This window comes from Bombina bombina, chromosome 7, assembly GCF_027579735.1.
Source record: "Bombina bombina isolate aBomBom1 chromosome 7, aBomBom1.pri, whole genome shotgun sequence".
NCBI classification, from domain to species: domain Eukaryota; kingdom Metazoa; phylum Chordata; class Amphibia; order Anura; family Bombinatoridae; genus Bombina; species Bombina bombina.
Genome location: NC_069505.1, coordinates 2,145,197 through 2,160,758, shown reverse-complemented (window position 1 = coordinate 2,160,758; position 15,562 = coordinate 2,145,197). Strand labels below are relative to the sequence as shown.

Genomic DNA, 15,562 nt, shown 5'->3' with positions numbered 1-15,562 from the left:
TCTTTTACACAATCTTGATGTGGTTCGTGCTTTAAAGTTTTATTTACAAGCTACGAAGGATTTTTGTCAAACATCTGCTCTGTTTGTTGTCTACTCTGGACAGAGGAGAGGCCAAAAGGCTTTGGCAACTTCTCTTTCTTTTTGGCTGAGAAGCATAATCCGTTTAGCTTATGAGACTGCTGGCCAGCAGCCTCCTGAAAGAATTACAGCTCATTCCACTAGAGCGGTGGCTTCCACATGGGCTTTTAAAAATGAGGCCTCTGTTGAACAGATTTGTAAGGCGGCGACTTGGTCTTCGCTTCATACTTTTTCTAAATTCTACAAATTCGATACTTTTGCTTCTTCGGAGGCTATTTTTGGGAGAAAGGTCTTACAGGCAGTGGTGCCCTCCGTTTAAGTGCCTGCCTTGTCCCTTCCTTCATCCGTGTCCTATAGCTTTGGTATTGGTATCTCACAAGTAATGGATGAACCCGTGGACTTGGATACACCTTTACAAGAGAAAACAAAATTTATGCTTACCTGATAAATTTATTTCTCTTGTGGTGTATCCAGTCCACGGCCCGCCCTGTCATTTTTAGGCAGGTGTTTTTTATTTTTAAACTACAGTCCACCACTGCACCCTATAGTTTTCTCCTTTTTTTCTTGCTTGTCTTTGGTCGAATGACTGGGGGTGGCAGTTAGGGGAGGAGCTATATAGACAGCTCTGCTGTGGGTGTCCTCTTGCAGCTTCCTGTTGGGAAGGAGAATATCCCACAAGTAATGGATGAACCCGTGGACTGGATACACCACAAGATAAATACATTTTATCAGGTAAGCATACATTTTTTTTTTTTTTTTTTTTTTTTAAAAGCCAATAAAAAAAATATATATTTTTGCCCATATGAGAGGTGAAGTCCTGCCTCACCTGCCTCTAGTGACTGCACATCACTGTATGATAAACTATATTAATTCTGTCTTTGTTTCCTCCCCTCAGCATCTCCTTTGTTGCTTTTTTGCTAACCGTCAGGATGTCAGATTGGTGGATGCGCAGTCAAAGGTGGAATCTACAGTTGTGGTGAGTGGCCTAGAAGATGCAGCTGCCGTGGATTTTCTATACACACAAGGTATCATTTATTGGACGGATGTCAGTGAGGAATCCATCAAACAGACTGTTTATAACAGAGTGACAATGTGCAGACAGTTGTCGTCTCTGGCTTAGTGTCACCCGATGGTCTGGCCTGTGACTGGATAAGCAGAAAGCTCTACTGGACGGACTCTGAAACCAACAGGATAGAGGTGGCCAACATCAATGGCACGTACAGGAAGGTGCTCTTCTGGGAAGACTTGGATCAACCACGAGCCATAGCTTTGGATCCAGCTCATGGGTAAGATGTTGATGCCTTTTATTTATTTAGATGTGTGTGTGTTTCTTAACCCATTATCAACATTTTTTGTAATGTACTTTCATATACTGTAGTCCATTACATTGTATATTCCACACTCTCTATGCATAGGTACGCAGGTAAGTCTGTCCCACACTTTGACTATTTTATATTCCCCTGTATACATACTTTGCCATCTTTATTCATATTGATTCTATGTTGATATATAATTTTATGTCAGTATATACTGTGTGTATTACCATATTTTTTCTCCTGCCTGTAATCTTTTACTGACACTATCTGCCTGTCTCCTAAACCCCCATCATGATTTTTACGACAACCCTCCTCCCCCCTGCATTCAGACCTCTGTAACACTTTGTCTTTTTAGCCTGTGTTTTAAGATATAATCTGTAAATTCCATCAAATTGGTCAGTATTGCTTCAGACTTGAAAAAGGAAGGAACTCTTCCGAAAGCTTGTCATCTTATAAATGTATAGTTAGTCCAATAAAAAAGTATCATTGCTCAATAATTTTGATATCTAAATCTCTGGACTAACACGGCTACTCCAATCAACGTGTGTATGTATGTGTGTGTGTATATAATATATATATGTGTATATATATGTGTATATATATATATATATATTATATATATTATATAATATATATATATATATATATATATATATATATATACAGGGAGTGCAGAATTATTAGGCAAGTTGTATTTTTGAGGATTAATTTTATTATTGAACAACAACCATGTTCTCAATGAACCCAAAAAACTCATTAATATCAAAGCTGAATATTTTTTGGAAGTAGTTTTTAGTTTGTTTTTAGTTATAGCTATTTTAGGGGGATATCTGTGTGTGCAGGTGACTATTACTGTGCATAATTATTAGGCAACCTTAACAAAAAACAAATATATACCCATTTCAATTATTTATTTTTACCAGTGAAACCAATATAACATCTCAACATTCACAAATATACATTTCTGACATTCAAAAACAAAACAAAAACAAATCAGTGACCAATATAGCCACCTTTCTTTGCAAGGACACTCAAAAGCCTGCCATCCATGGATTCTGTCAGTGTTTTGATCTGTTCACCATCAACATTGCGTGCAGCAGCAACCACAGCCTCCCAGACACTGTTCAGAGAGGTGTACTGTTTTCCCTCCTTGTAAATCTCACATTTGATGATGGACCACAGGTTCTCAATGGGGTTCAGATCAGGTGAACAAGGAGGCCATGTCATTAGATTTTCTTCTTTTATACCCTTTCTTGCCCAGCACGCTGTGGAGAACTTGGACGCGTGTGATGGAGCATTGTCCTGCATGAAAATCATGTTTTTCTTGAAGGATGCAGACTTCTTCCTGTACCACTGCTTGAAGAAGGTGTCTTCCAGAAACTGGCAGTAGGACTGTGAGTTGAGTTGACTCCATCCTCAACCCGAAAAGGCCCCACAAGCTCATCTTTGATGATACCAGCCCAAACCAGTACTCCACCTCCACCTTGCAGGCGTCTGAGTCGGACTGGAGCTCTCTGCCCTTTACCAATCCAGCCACGGGCCCATCCACTGGCCCATCAAGACTCACTCTCATTTCATCAGTCCATAAAACCTTAGAAAAATCAGTCTTGAGATATTTCTTGGCCCAGTCTTGACGTTTCAGCTTGTGTGTCTTGTTCAGTGGTTGTAGTCTTTCAGCCTTTCTTACCTTGGCCATGTCTCTGAGTATTGCACACCTTGTGCTTTTGGGCACTCCAGTGATGTTGCAGCTCTTAAATATGGCCAAACTAGTGGCAAGTGGCATCTTGGCAGCTGCACGCTTGACTTTTCTCAGTTCATGGGCCGTTATTTTGCGCCTTGGTTTTTCCACACCACTTCTTGCGACCCTGTTGACTATTTTGAATGAAACGCTTGATTGTTCGATGATCACGCTTCAGAAGCTTTGCAATTTTAAGAGTGCTGCATCCCTCTGCAAGATATCTCACTATTTTTGACTTTTCTGAGCCTGTCAAGTCCTTCTTTTGACCCATTTTGCCAAAGGAAAGGAAGTTGCCTAATAATTATGCCACACCTGATATAGGGTGTTGATGTCATTAGACCACACCCCTTCTCATTACAGAGATGCACATCACCTAATATGCTTAATTGGTAGTAGGCTTTCGAGCCTATACAGCCTTGGAGTAAGAGAACATGCATAAAGAGGATGATGTGGTCAAAATACTCATTTGCCTAATAATTCTGCACTCCCTGTGTGTGGTGTATGTGTGTATATATATATATATATATATATATATATATATATATATATATACATATACATACATACATACATACATACATACATACATACATACATACATACATACATAACTAACACGGCTACTCCAATCAACGTATGTGTGTGTATATATATATATATCTGACTAACACGGCTACTCCAATCAACGTATGTATATGTATATATATATATATATATATATATATATACACATACATACAGTTGTGACTCATAAGTTTACATACCCTGGCAGAATTTGATTTCTTGGCCATTTTTCAGAGAATATGAATGATAACGCACAAACTTTCTCCAACATAGGTGTGTCCGGTCCACGGCGTCATCCTTACTTGTGGGATATTCTCTTCCCCAACAGGAAATGGCAAAGAGCCCAGCAAAGCTGGTCACATGATCCCTCCTAGGCTCCGCCTTCCCCAGTCATTCTCTTTGCCGTTGTACAGGCAACATCTCCACGGAGATGGCTTAGAGTTTTTTAGTGTTTAACTGTAGTTTTTATTATTCAATCAAGAGTTTATTTTAAAATAGTGCTGGTATGTACTATTTACTCTGAAACAGAAAAGAGATGAAGATTTCTGTTTGTAAGAGGAAAATGATTTTAGCAACCGTTACTAAAATCGATGGCTGTTTCCACACAGGACTGTTGAGAGGAATTAACTTCAGTTGGGGGAACAGTGAGCAGACTTTTGCTGCTTGAGGTATGACACATTCTAACAAGACGATGTAATGCTGGAAGCTGTCATTTTCCCTATGGGATCCGGTAAGCCATTTTTATTACAGAAAGAAAAAAAAGTGCTTCACAAGGGCTTTTAAGACTGTAGACATTTTCTGGGCTAAATCGATTTATATATAAGCATATTTTATACTCCATAGCCTTGAGGAATTATTTTAATCTTGGGAATTATGTAAAATAACCGGCAGGCACTGTATTGGACACCTTATTCTCTAGGGGCTTTCCCTAATCATAGGCAGAGTCTCATTTTCGCGCCTCTATTGCGCACTTGTTTTTGGGAAGCATGACATGCAGATGCATGTGTGAGGAGCCTCTGATACATAGAAAAGACTTTCTGAAGGCGTCATTTGGTATCGTATTCCCCCTTTGGGCTTGGTTGGGTCTCAGCAATGCTGAGACCCAGGGACTGTAAAGGGGTTAAATATAAAAACGGCTCCGGTTCCGTTATTTTAAGGGTTAAAGCTTCCAAATTTGGTGTGCAATACTTTTAAGGCTTTAAGACACTGTGGTGAAATTTTGGTGAATTTTGAACAATTCCTTCATACTTTTTCCACAATTGCAGTAATAAAGTGTGTTCAGTTTAAAATTTAAAGTGACAGTAACGGTTTATTTTAAAACGTTTTTTGTACTTTGTTATCAAGTTTATGCCTGTTTAACATGTCTGAACTACCAGATAGACTGTGTTCTGAATGTGGGGAAGCCAAGGTTCCTTCTCATTTAAATAGATGTGATTTATGTGACACAAAATTTAGAGAAAATGATGCCCAAGATGATTCCTCAAGTGAGGGGAGTAAGCATGGTACTGCATCATCCCCTCCTTCGTCTACACCAGTCTTGCCCACACAGGAGGCCCCTAGTACATCTAGTGCGCCAATACTCCTTACTATGCAACAATTAACGGCTGTAATGGATAATTCTATCAAAAACATTTTAGCCAAAATGCCCCACTTATCAGCGAAAGCGCGACTGCTCTGTTTTAGAGAATACTGAAGAGCATGAGGACGCTGATGATATTGGTTCTGAAGTGCCCCTACACAGTCTGAGGGGGCCAGGGAGGTCTTTGTCTGAGGGAAGAAATTTCAGATTCAGGGAAAATTTCTCAACAAGCAGAACCTGATGTGATTACATTTAAATTTAAATTGGAACATCTCCGCGCTCTGCTTAAGGAGGTGTTATCTACTCTGGATGATTGTGAGAATTTGGTCGTTCCAGAGAAATTATGTAAAATGGACAAGTTCTTAGAGGTCCCGGGGCCCCCCCGAAGCTTTTCCTATACCCAAGCGGTGGCGGACATTGTAAATAAAGAATGGGAAAGGCCCGGTATACCTTTCGTCCCTCCCCCCATATTTAAAAAATTGTTTCCTATGGTCGACCCCAGAAAGGACTTATGGCAGACAGTCCCCAGGTCGAGGGGGCGGTTTCTACTCTAAACAAACGCACCACTATACCCATAGAAGATAGTTGTGCTTTCAAAGATCCTATGGATAAAAAATTAGAGGGTTTGCTTAAAAAGATGTTTGTTCAGCAAGGTTACCTTCTACAACCAATTTCATGCATTGTTCCTGTCACTACAGCAGCGTGTTTCTGGTTCGATGAACTAGAAAAGGCGCTCAATAATAATTCTTCTTATGAGGAGATTATGGACAGAATTCATGCTCTCAAATTGGCTAATTCTTTCACCCTAGACGCCACTTTGCAATTGGCTAGGTTAGCGGCGAAAAATTCTGGTTTTGCTATTGTGGCGCGCAGAGCGCTTTGGCTAAAAATCTTGGTCAGCGGATGCGTCTTCCAAGAACAAATTGCTTAACATTCCTTTCATGGGGGAAAACGCTGTTTGGCCCTGACTTGAAAGAGATTATTTCTGATATCACTGGGGGCAAGGGCCACGCCCTTCCTCAGGATAAGTCTTTCAAGACAAAAAATAAACCTAATTTTCGTCCCTTTCGCAGAAACGGACCAGCCCCAAGTGCTACGTCCTCTAAGCAAGAGGGTAATACTTCTCAAGCCAAGCCAGCCTGGAGGCCAATGCAAGGCTGGAACAAAGGAAAGCAGGCCAAGAAACCTGCCACTGCTACCAAGACAGCATGAGATGTTGGCCCCCGATCCGGGACCGGATCTGGTGGGGGGCAGACTCTCTCTCTTCGCTCAGGCTTGGGCAAGAGATGTTCTGGATCCTTGGGCGCTAGGAAATAGTCTCCCAAGGTTATCTTCTGGAATTCAAGGGGCTTCCCCCAAGGGGGAGGTTCCACAGGTCTCAATTGTCTTCAGACCACATAAAAAGACAGGCATTCTTACATTGTGTAGAAGACCTGTTAAAAATGGGAGTGATTCATCCTGTTCCTTTAGGAGAACAAGGGATGGGGTTCTACTCCAATCTGTTCGTAGTTCCCAAAAAGAGGGAACATTCAGACCAATCTTAGATCTCAAGATCCTAAACAAGTTTCTCAAGGTTCCATCGTTCAAAATGGAAACCATTCGAACAATTCTTCCTTCCATCCAGGAAGGTCAATTCATGACCACGGTGGATTTAAAGGATGCGTATCTACATATTCCTATCCACAAGGAACATCATCGGTTCCTAAGGTTCGCATTTCTGGACAAGCATTACCAGTTTGTGGCACTTCCGTTCGGATTAGCCACTGCTCCAAGAATTTTCACAAAGGTACTAGGGTCCCTTCTAGCGGTGCTAAGACCAAGGGGCATTGCAGTAGTACCCTTACTTGGACGACATTCTGATTCAAGCGTCGTCCCCTTCCACAAGCAAAGGGCCCACACGGACATTGTCCTGGCCTTTCTCAGATCTCACGGGTGGAAATGAACGTAGAAAAAAGTTCTCTATCTCCGTCAACAAGGGTTCCCTTCTTGGGAACAATAATAGACTCTTTAGAAATGAGGATTTTTCTGACAGAGGCCAGAAAATCAAAACTTCTAAACTCTTGTCAAATACTTCATTCTGTTCCTCTTCCTTCCATAGCGCAGTGCATGGAAGTAATAGGTTTGATGGTAGCGGCAATGGACATAGTTCCTTTTGCGCGAATTCATCTAAGACCATTACAACTGTGCATGCTCAGTCAGTGGAATGGGGGACTATACAGACTTGTCTCCGACGATACAAGTAGATCAGAGGACCAGAGATTCACTCAGTTGGTGGCTGTCCCTGGACAACCTGTCACAGGGGATGAGCTTCCGCAGACCAGAGTGGGTCATTGTCACGACCGACGCCAGTCTAGTGGGGCTGGGGCGCGGTCTGGGACCCCTGAAAGCGCAGGGTCTTTGGTCTCGGGAAGAATCTACTCTCCCGATAAATATTCTGGAACTGAGAGCGATTTTCAATGCTCTCAAGGCTTGGCCTCAGCTAGCAAAGACCAAGTTCATACGGTTTCAATCAGACAACATGACGACTGTTGCGTACATCAACCATCAAGGGGGAACAAGGAGTTCCCTGGCGAAGGAAGAGTGACCAAAATCATTCAATGGGCGGAGAGACTCACTCCTGCCACTTGTCTGCAATCCACATTCCAGGAGTGGAAAACTGGGAAGCGGATTTTCTGAGTCGTCAGGACATTTCATCCGGGGGGAGTGGGGAACTCCATCCGGAAATCTTTGCCCAAATCACTCAACTGTGGGGCATTCCAGACATGGATCTGATGGCCTCTCGTCAGAACCTTCAAGGTTCCTTGCTACGGGTCCAGATCCAGGGATCCCAAGGCGACTCTAGTAGATGCACTAGTAGCACCTTGGACCTTCAAACTACCTTATGCATTCCCGCCGTTTCCTCTCATTCCCAGGCTGGTAGCCAGGATCAATCAGGAGAGGGCATCGGTGATCTTGATAGCTCCTGCGTGGCCACGCAGGACTTGGTATGCAGACCTGGTGAATATCTCATCGGCTCCACCATGGAAGCTACCTTTGAGACGAGACCTTCTTGTTCAAGGTTCCGTTTCGAACATCCGAATCTGGTCTCACTCCAAACTGACTGCTTGGAGATTGAACGCTTGATCTTATCAAAGCGAGGGTTCTCAGATTCTGTCATTGATACTCTTGTTCAGGCCAGAAAGCCTGTAACTAGAAAAATCTACCACAAAATATGGAAAAAATATATCTATTGGTGTGAATCTAAAGGATTCCCTTGGGACAAGATCAAAAATTCCTAAGATTCTATCCTTTCTTCAAGAGGGTTTGGAGAAAGGATTATCTGCAAGTTCTTTGAAAGGACAGATTTCTGCCTTGTCTGTGTTACTTCACAAAAAGCTGGCAGCTGTGCCAGATGTTCAAGCCTTTGTTCAGGCTTCTGGTTAGAATCAAGCCTGTTTACAAACCTCTGACTCCTCCTTGGAGTCTCAATTTAGTTCTTTCAGTTCTTCAGGGGGTTCCGTTTGAACCCTTACATTCCGTTGATATTAAGTTATTATCTTGGAAAGTTTTGTTTTTGGTTGCAATTTCTTCTAGCAGAAGAGTTTCAGAATTATCTGCTCTGCAGTGTTCTCCTCCTTATCTGGTGTTCCATGCAGATAAGGTGGTTCTGCGTACTAAACCTGGTTTTCTTCCGAAAGTTGTTTCTAACAAAAACATTAACCAGGAGATAGTCGTGCCTTCTTTGTGTCCGAATCCAGTTTCAAAGAAGGAACGTTTGTTGCACAATTTGGATGTAGTTCGTGCTCTAAAATTCTATTTAGATGCTACAAAGGATTTTAGACAAACATCTTCCTTGTTTGTTGTTTATTCTGGTAAAAGGAGAGGTCAAAAAGCAACTTCTACCTCTCTCTCTTTTTGGATTAAAAGCATCATCAGATTGGCTTACGAGACTGCCGGACGGCAGCCTCCTGAAAGAATCACAGCTCATTCCACTAGGGCTGTGGCTTCCACATGGGCCTTCAAGAACGAGGCTTCTGTTGATCAGATATGTAAGGCAGCGACTTGGTCTTCACTGCACACTTTTACTAAATTTTACAAGTTTGATACTTTTGCTTCTTCTGAGGCTATTTTTTGGGAGAAAGGTTTTGCAAGCCGTGGTGCCTTCCATCTAGGTGACCTGATTTGCTCCCTCCCTTCATCCGTGTCCTAAAGCTTTGGTATTGGTTCCCACAAGTAAGGATGACGCCGTGGACCCGAACACACCAATGTTGGAGAAAACAGAATTTATGTTTAACTGATAAATTACTTTATCCAACGGTGTGGTCCGGTCCACGGCCCGCCCTGGTTTTTTTTAATCAGGTCTGATAATTTATTTTCTTTAACTACAGTCACCACGGTATCATATGGTTTCTCCTATGCAAATATTCCTCCTTTTACGTCGGTCGAATGACTGGGGAAGGCGGAGCCTAGGAGGGATCATGTGACCAGCTTTGCTGGGCTCTTTGCCATTTCCTGTTGGGGAAGAGAATATCCCACAAGTAAGGATGACGCCGTGGACCGGACACACCGTTGGAGAAAGTAATTTATCAGGTAAACATAAATTCTGTTTTTCTTTCACTCATGGTTAGTGTTTGGCTGAAGCCATTTATTATCAATCAACTGTGTTTACTCTTTTCTTTAACAAGATACGACGAGTCCACGGATTTCATCCTTCTTATGGAATATCGCCCTCCTGTTTAGCAGCGAAGTGGCAAAGAGCACCACCAGCAGAGCTGTATATAGCTCCTCCCCTCCCTCACACCTCCAGTCATTCTCTTTGCTTGTGTTAGTTTTAGATTCTTCACTCAATAAGTTTTATTTTTAAAATGGTGCCAGTGAGTACTGTTTTCCTCAGGGAGAAAATCGTCAGTCTATAACTTCCCAAGAGGAGTGGAGACATTTTATTTTCTGCCCTGATGTTGATGATCTTAGCAAATGTTATCTAAGATCCATGCTGGTTCCCACAGAGCAGTTGATGGTAGTGTAAAGAAATATCTTCAGTGTGGAGAACCGTGTCATGCTACAAGCAGCATTGAGGTATGTTTCAGTCATTTAGTTCTGGGGGAGACTAGATACATCAGGCTGACATTATTCCCTATCTGGGGAGGGGTAAGCAGTATGCACTACCATATATGATACCCTTTTGTATTGACTGCTAAATGTCTAAAAATTTCACAAAACAAGTCTATTTATGCTTATGAGACTTTATCTGTATGGGCTACACGCTGGGAGATGCGGGTTTCTGAACGGTCCATTATCATACATATATTGGGCCTAAGGGAGCACAGTTTTTTGTCATGCTATTGGGCTTGATTTTGGTGCGACGTGTAAGAGGGGCACATAGCTTTTTTTTTTTTATTAACTACGACATGTTTGGTTTTTTTTCTGACCCATGCGGGTCTCTGTTACGGCCAGTGTTATGCCCACGGAGGGCGGGGCCCTATTTTCGCGCTCACACGCGCAGTACCATCCGGATTGCATAGAAGCAAAGTCCCTGGGCTCCAGTGGGGGCCTAACTTGTTTTGCCTATTGCAGGGCTCTAAAGTGTCAAACAGCAGTGTATTCCGGGGGGCAGGTAGGCGCCACAGCGGAGCTGTGGCGCAGGTGGAAGAGGCCTGAATAAATAGATTTATTACAACGGTTATATCGTTTTTATATTGCTTTTATACATCTAAGCAAGTGGGTGCAATACAATTAAGTTATTTTTGGGCACATTAGAACAGCTTTTATTGACACAAACGCCGTTTTAAAGATAACAGAAAATTGTTGTGCTTTTTATTATTTAAAGGCGCAAGTACACTTTTTGGTACAAATATTTTGTCTATGTAATTTGACTTCAGAGCTCAATACTTCATCTAAAGAACGACTGTTATTGCTATTACTAGTCTGTTTAACATGTCTGAACTTGAGGAAACTACCTCTTTCTTTCTGGCTGAAGAGTATCATCCGTTTTGCATATGAGACTGCTGGACAGCAGCCTCCTGATAGAATTATGGCTCATTTGTACTAGGGCCGTGGCTTCCTCATGGGCATTTAAAAACAATGTATCTGTTGAACAGATTTGTAAGGCTGCAACTTGGTCGTCTCTTCACATTTTTTCCAAATTTGATACTTTTGCTTCTTCTGAGGCTGTTTTTGGGAGGAAAGTTCTCAAGCAGTGGTGCCTTCCGTTTAGGTTCCTGTCTTGTCCCTCCCTTTCATCCGTGTCCTATAGCTTTGGTATTGTATCCCATAAGTAAGGATGAAATCGTGGACTCGTCGTATCTTGTAAAGAAAAGGAAAATTTATGCTTGCCTGATAAATTTATTTCTTTTACAATACGACGAGTCCACAGCCCACCCTGTTTTTCTAAAGACAGGTTTTTTATTTTCTATTTTTTGTTAAACTTCAGTCACCTCTGCACCTTGGTTTTTCCTTTCTCTTCCTAACTTCGGTCGAATGACTGGAGGAGGGAGGGGAGGAGCTATTTAACAGCTCTGCTGTGGTGCTCTTTGCCACTTCTGCTAAAACAGGAGGCGATATCCCATAAGTAAGGATGAAATCCGTGGACTCGTCGTATCGTTAAAGAAATAAATTTTTCAGGTAAGCATAAATTTCCTTTTTAAATCATAATGACAACAGAAACTACCCAATGACCCTGATGAAAAGTTTACATACCCTGGTGATTTTGGCCCTGATAACATGCACATAAGTTGACACAAAGGAGTATGACTGGCTATTAAAGGTAACCACCCTCACCTGTGATCCTGTTTGTTTGTAATTAGTGTGTGTGTATTAAGGGTCAATGAGTTTCTGGACTCTAGACAGACCCTTGCATCTTTCATCCAGTGCTGCACTGACGTTTTCTGGATTCTGAGTCATGGGGAAAGAAAAAGAATTGTCAAAGGATCTGTGGGAAAAGGTAGTTGAACTATATAAAACAGGAAAGGGAAATAAAAGATATCCAAGTAATTGAGAATGCAACTCAGCAGTGTTCAAACTCTAATCAAGAAGTGGAAATGAGGGGTTATGATAACATACTGCATTCATCTTGCCATCAATTCTAAACCATATTTCTTGTGCCTTTGTAGATCACACATCCCCAAAACATCAGAGATCCACCTCCGTGTTTCACAGTAGGAATGGTTGTACCTTTCATAATAGGCCTTGTTGACTCCTCTCCAAATGTAGCGTTTATGGTTGTGGCCAAAAAGCTCAATTTTGGTCTCATCATTCCAAATGACTGTGCCAGAAGGTTTGAGGCTTGTCTCTGTGCTGTTTGGCGTATTGTAAGCGGGATACTTTGTCGGCATTTGCGTAGTAATGGCTTTCTTCTGGCGACTCGACCATGCAGCCCATTTTTCTTCAAGTGCCTCCTTATTGTGCATCTTGAAGCCACACACACATGTCCTGTATTTCACCTGAAGTTATTTGTGGGTTTGTCTTTGCATCCCGAACAATTTTCCTGGCAGTTGTGGCCCGAAATTTTAGTTGGTCTACCTGACTGTGGTTTGGTTTCAACATAACCCTTCATTTTCCACTTATTTATTAGAGTTTGAACACTGCTGATTTGCATTCTCATTTCCTTGGATATCTTTTTATATCCCTTTCTTGTTTTTATACAGTTCAACTACCTTTTCCCGCAGATCCATTGACCCATTCTTTTGCTTTCAAAAAAGGGGGGTTAAATAAACTAGCGCTTAAGAGTTAATATCCCTTGCCCTATTCTCCTACTATCTACTTCCCCAGATAGAAAGGTGTATAAAGTGACAAAGTTATGGGAGATTAGGCGCTTAATCTGCAAAAGGGATAAAGGTGTGTATGGAAGTCGTTAGCTAAATATGTAGAAAAAAATGGACCCTTGGACAGAATAAGTGAAAAATTCTTCTACAATTTATTTTCAAAATAAAAACATGATAATCACCAAGATAAAAATAAATCACAATCCCCTAAGTGTTGCAACACTATATCGATCAATTCATAAAATTTCTAAAATTCAGATATACATTTGTTTCATACACAAATAAGAGGATTTATCTGCTCTTTTGTATCCTTTGTTCAAAGATTTTACATAGAATGTATTCTTTTATTTCAACACAATTAATATTTGTCTATTTGATATTTTATATCTATATTTCATCAACTTTAAAATTACAAATATGTAGCAAAAACTAACAATTAGTTAAAAACAATTTAAATGCAAGACTGATTATAAATGGTGTCCCCCACAATGGCTGTTTACTTATATTGGTTGTAATTTTGTGTATCTAAAAAGTTCATCAAAGACTTTGTAAGTAATTGGAGATAAATTACTGAGGGCTGTGTTCTTTATCCTTATATTTATGTTGTGATATATTACGGTTTCACAGTTACCCCTTCGTATCCTCAGTGAGCTTAATTTGTAGAAAAGGAATGTTCAAACAGTGTTTAGGGTGATTTTCTTACCCTCTCTTGTGAGCTGTTACTACTCACGGCTTCCCGGCGGTTCCTATGTGTCTTCAGTTTGACTCTCAGACAAGGGGTTCCGGTAGGTAATTTTCTTTGTGTTACCTTGTCACTGGTCCTTTGTAGAAGTGCTCTGATTACAGCACCAACACTGTAGACAATCCTTTTGTTTCTGTAACTTGCGCAAGTTAGCTTTTGTGTTTGTAGTTCCTCAATCTCCTGCACTTAAGTACTTCTGTACGCAGGAAAAAAACAGGCTTTTTACTTTCTTGGTGTTCACACAGATATCAACACGTTTGCAGCAACCCTGGCTTTACTCAAGATCATCTCTGATAAAGCAGAGTTGCTGGCGAAACATGTTGATATCTGTCGTGAACACCAAGAAAGAAAAAGCCTGTTTTTTTCCTGTTGTCCTGTCCGTTGGCTCTTGCCAAATTCATAAGATTCCAGTCGGACAACATAACGACTGTAGCATATGTCAATCATCAGGGGGGAACAAGGAGTTCCTTAGCGATGATTAGAAGTATCAAGATAATCAGCTTGGGGCAGGGCCCCACTCTTGTCATCTGTCCGGGGGAGTGGGAACTTCACCCGGAGGGTATTTGCCTCATTGATTCTCAGATGGGGCAGGACCCCCGGAATTGGATTTGATGGCATCTCGTCAGAATGCAAGCTTCCAAGATAAGGATCCCGGTCAAGGGATCCTCAGGCCCGAACTGATAGATGCCTTGGCAGTACCTTGGTTGTTCAGCCTAGCTTATGTATTTCCGCTGTTTCCTCTCCTCCCAGCGTGATTGCTCGAATCAAACAGGAGAGAGCTTCCAGTGATCCTGATAGCGCCTGCGTGGCCACGCTAGGACTTGGTATGCGGATCTAGTGGACATGTCTCTCTGCCACTGGTGGAACTTCAGTTGAGACAGGACCTTCTCATTCAAGGTCCTTGCCAACATCCAAAATCTAATTCTCTCTGCAACTGACTGCATGGAGATTGAACGCTTGATTTTATCGAAGCGGAGGATTCTCTGATTCAGTTATCAATACTTTGATACAGGCTAGAAAGCCTGTCAAAAGAAAGATCTATCATAAGATATGGCGTAAATATCTTTATTGGTGTGAATCCAAGGGGTATCATGGAGGAACAGTTAGGATTCCTAGGATTTTGTCTTTTCTCCAAGAAGGATTGGAGAAAAGGGTTATCAGCGAGTTCCTTAAAGGACAAAATTTCAGCCTTTGTCAATTCTGTTTCACAAACGTCTTGGCAAATGTATCAGATGTTCCGTCTTTTTGTCAGGCTCTATCTAGAATTAAGCCTGTATTTAGACCCATTACTCCTCCCTGGAGTTTTGAATTTAGTTCTTTCGAGTTCTGCAAGGGGTTCCGTTTGAACCCTATGCATTCCATAGATATTAAACTATTATCTTGGAAAGTTCTGTTTTTGGTTGCTATTTCTTCGCTCAGCATTACAGTGTGCTTCGCCTTATCTCATATTTCACTTCTGGTAAGGTGGTTTTATGTACCCAAACATGGGTTCCTTCCTAAGGTCTGTTTCGAATAAGAATATTAATCAGGAAATTGTTGTTCCTTCCTTGTGTCCTAATCCTTCTTCTAAGAAGGAGCGTCTGTTACATAACTTGGACATGGTCCGTGCCTTAAAGTTTTTACTTACAGGCAAACTAAGGATTTCTGTCAATCATCTTCATTATTCATTGTTTATTCTGGAAAGCGTAGGGGTCAGAAAGCTACGGCTACCTCTCTTTCTTTTTTGGCTGAGAAGTATCATCCGCCTGGCATATGAGACTGCTGGACAGCAGCCTCCTGAAAGAATTATGGCTCATTCTACTAGGG

General features: G+C 41.5%; 1 protein-coding gene across 1 annotated transcript in view; it reads left to right on the top strand.

The window, feature by feature from the left end:
* Positions 1–983: 983 nt before the first annotated feature.
* LOC128635700 (low-density lipoprotein receptor-related protein 5) overlaps positions 984–15,562 on the top strand; it is a 1,026,620-nt gene continuing 1,012,041 nt past the window's right edge. The window contains exon 1 of the mRNA XM_053688826.1: positions 984–1,364. The gene's annotated coding sequence lies outside the window, so the exon portion shown is untranslated. The remainder of the gene's footprint in view (positions 1,365–15,562) is intronic.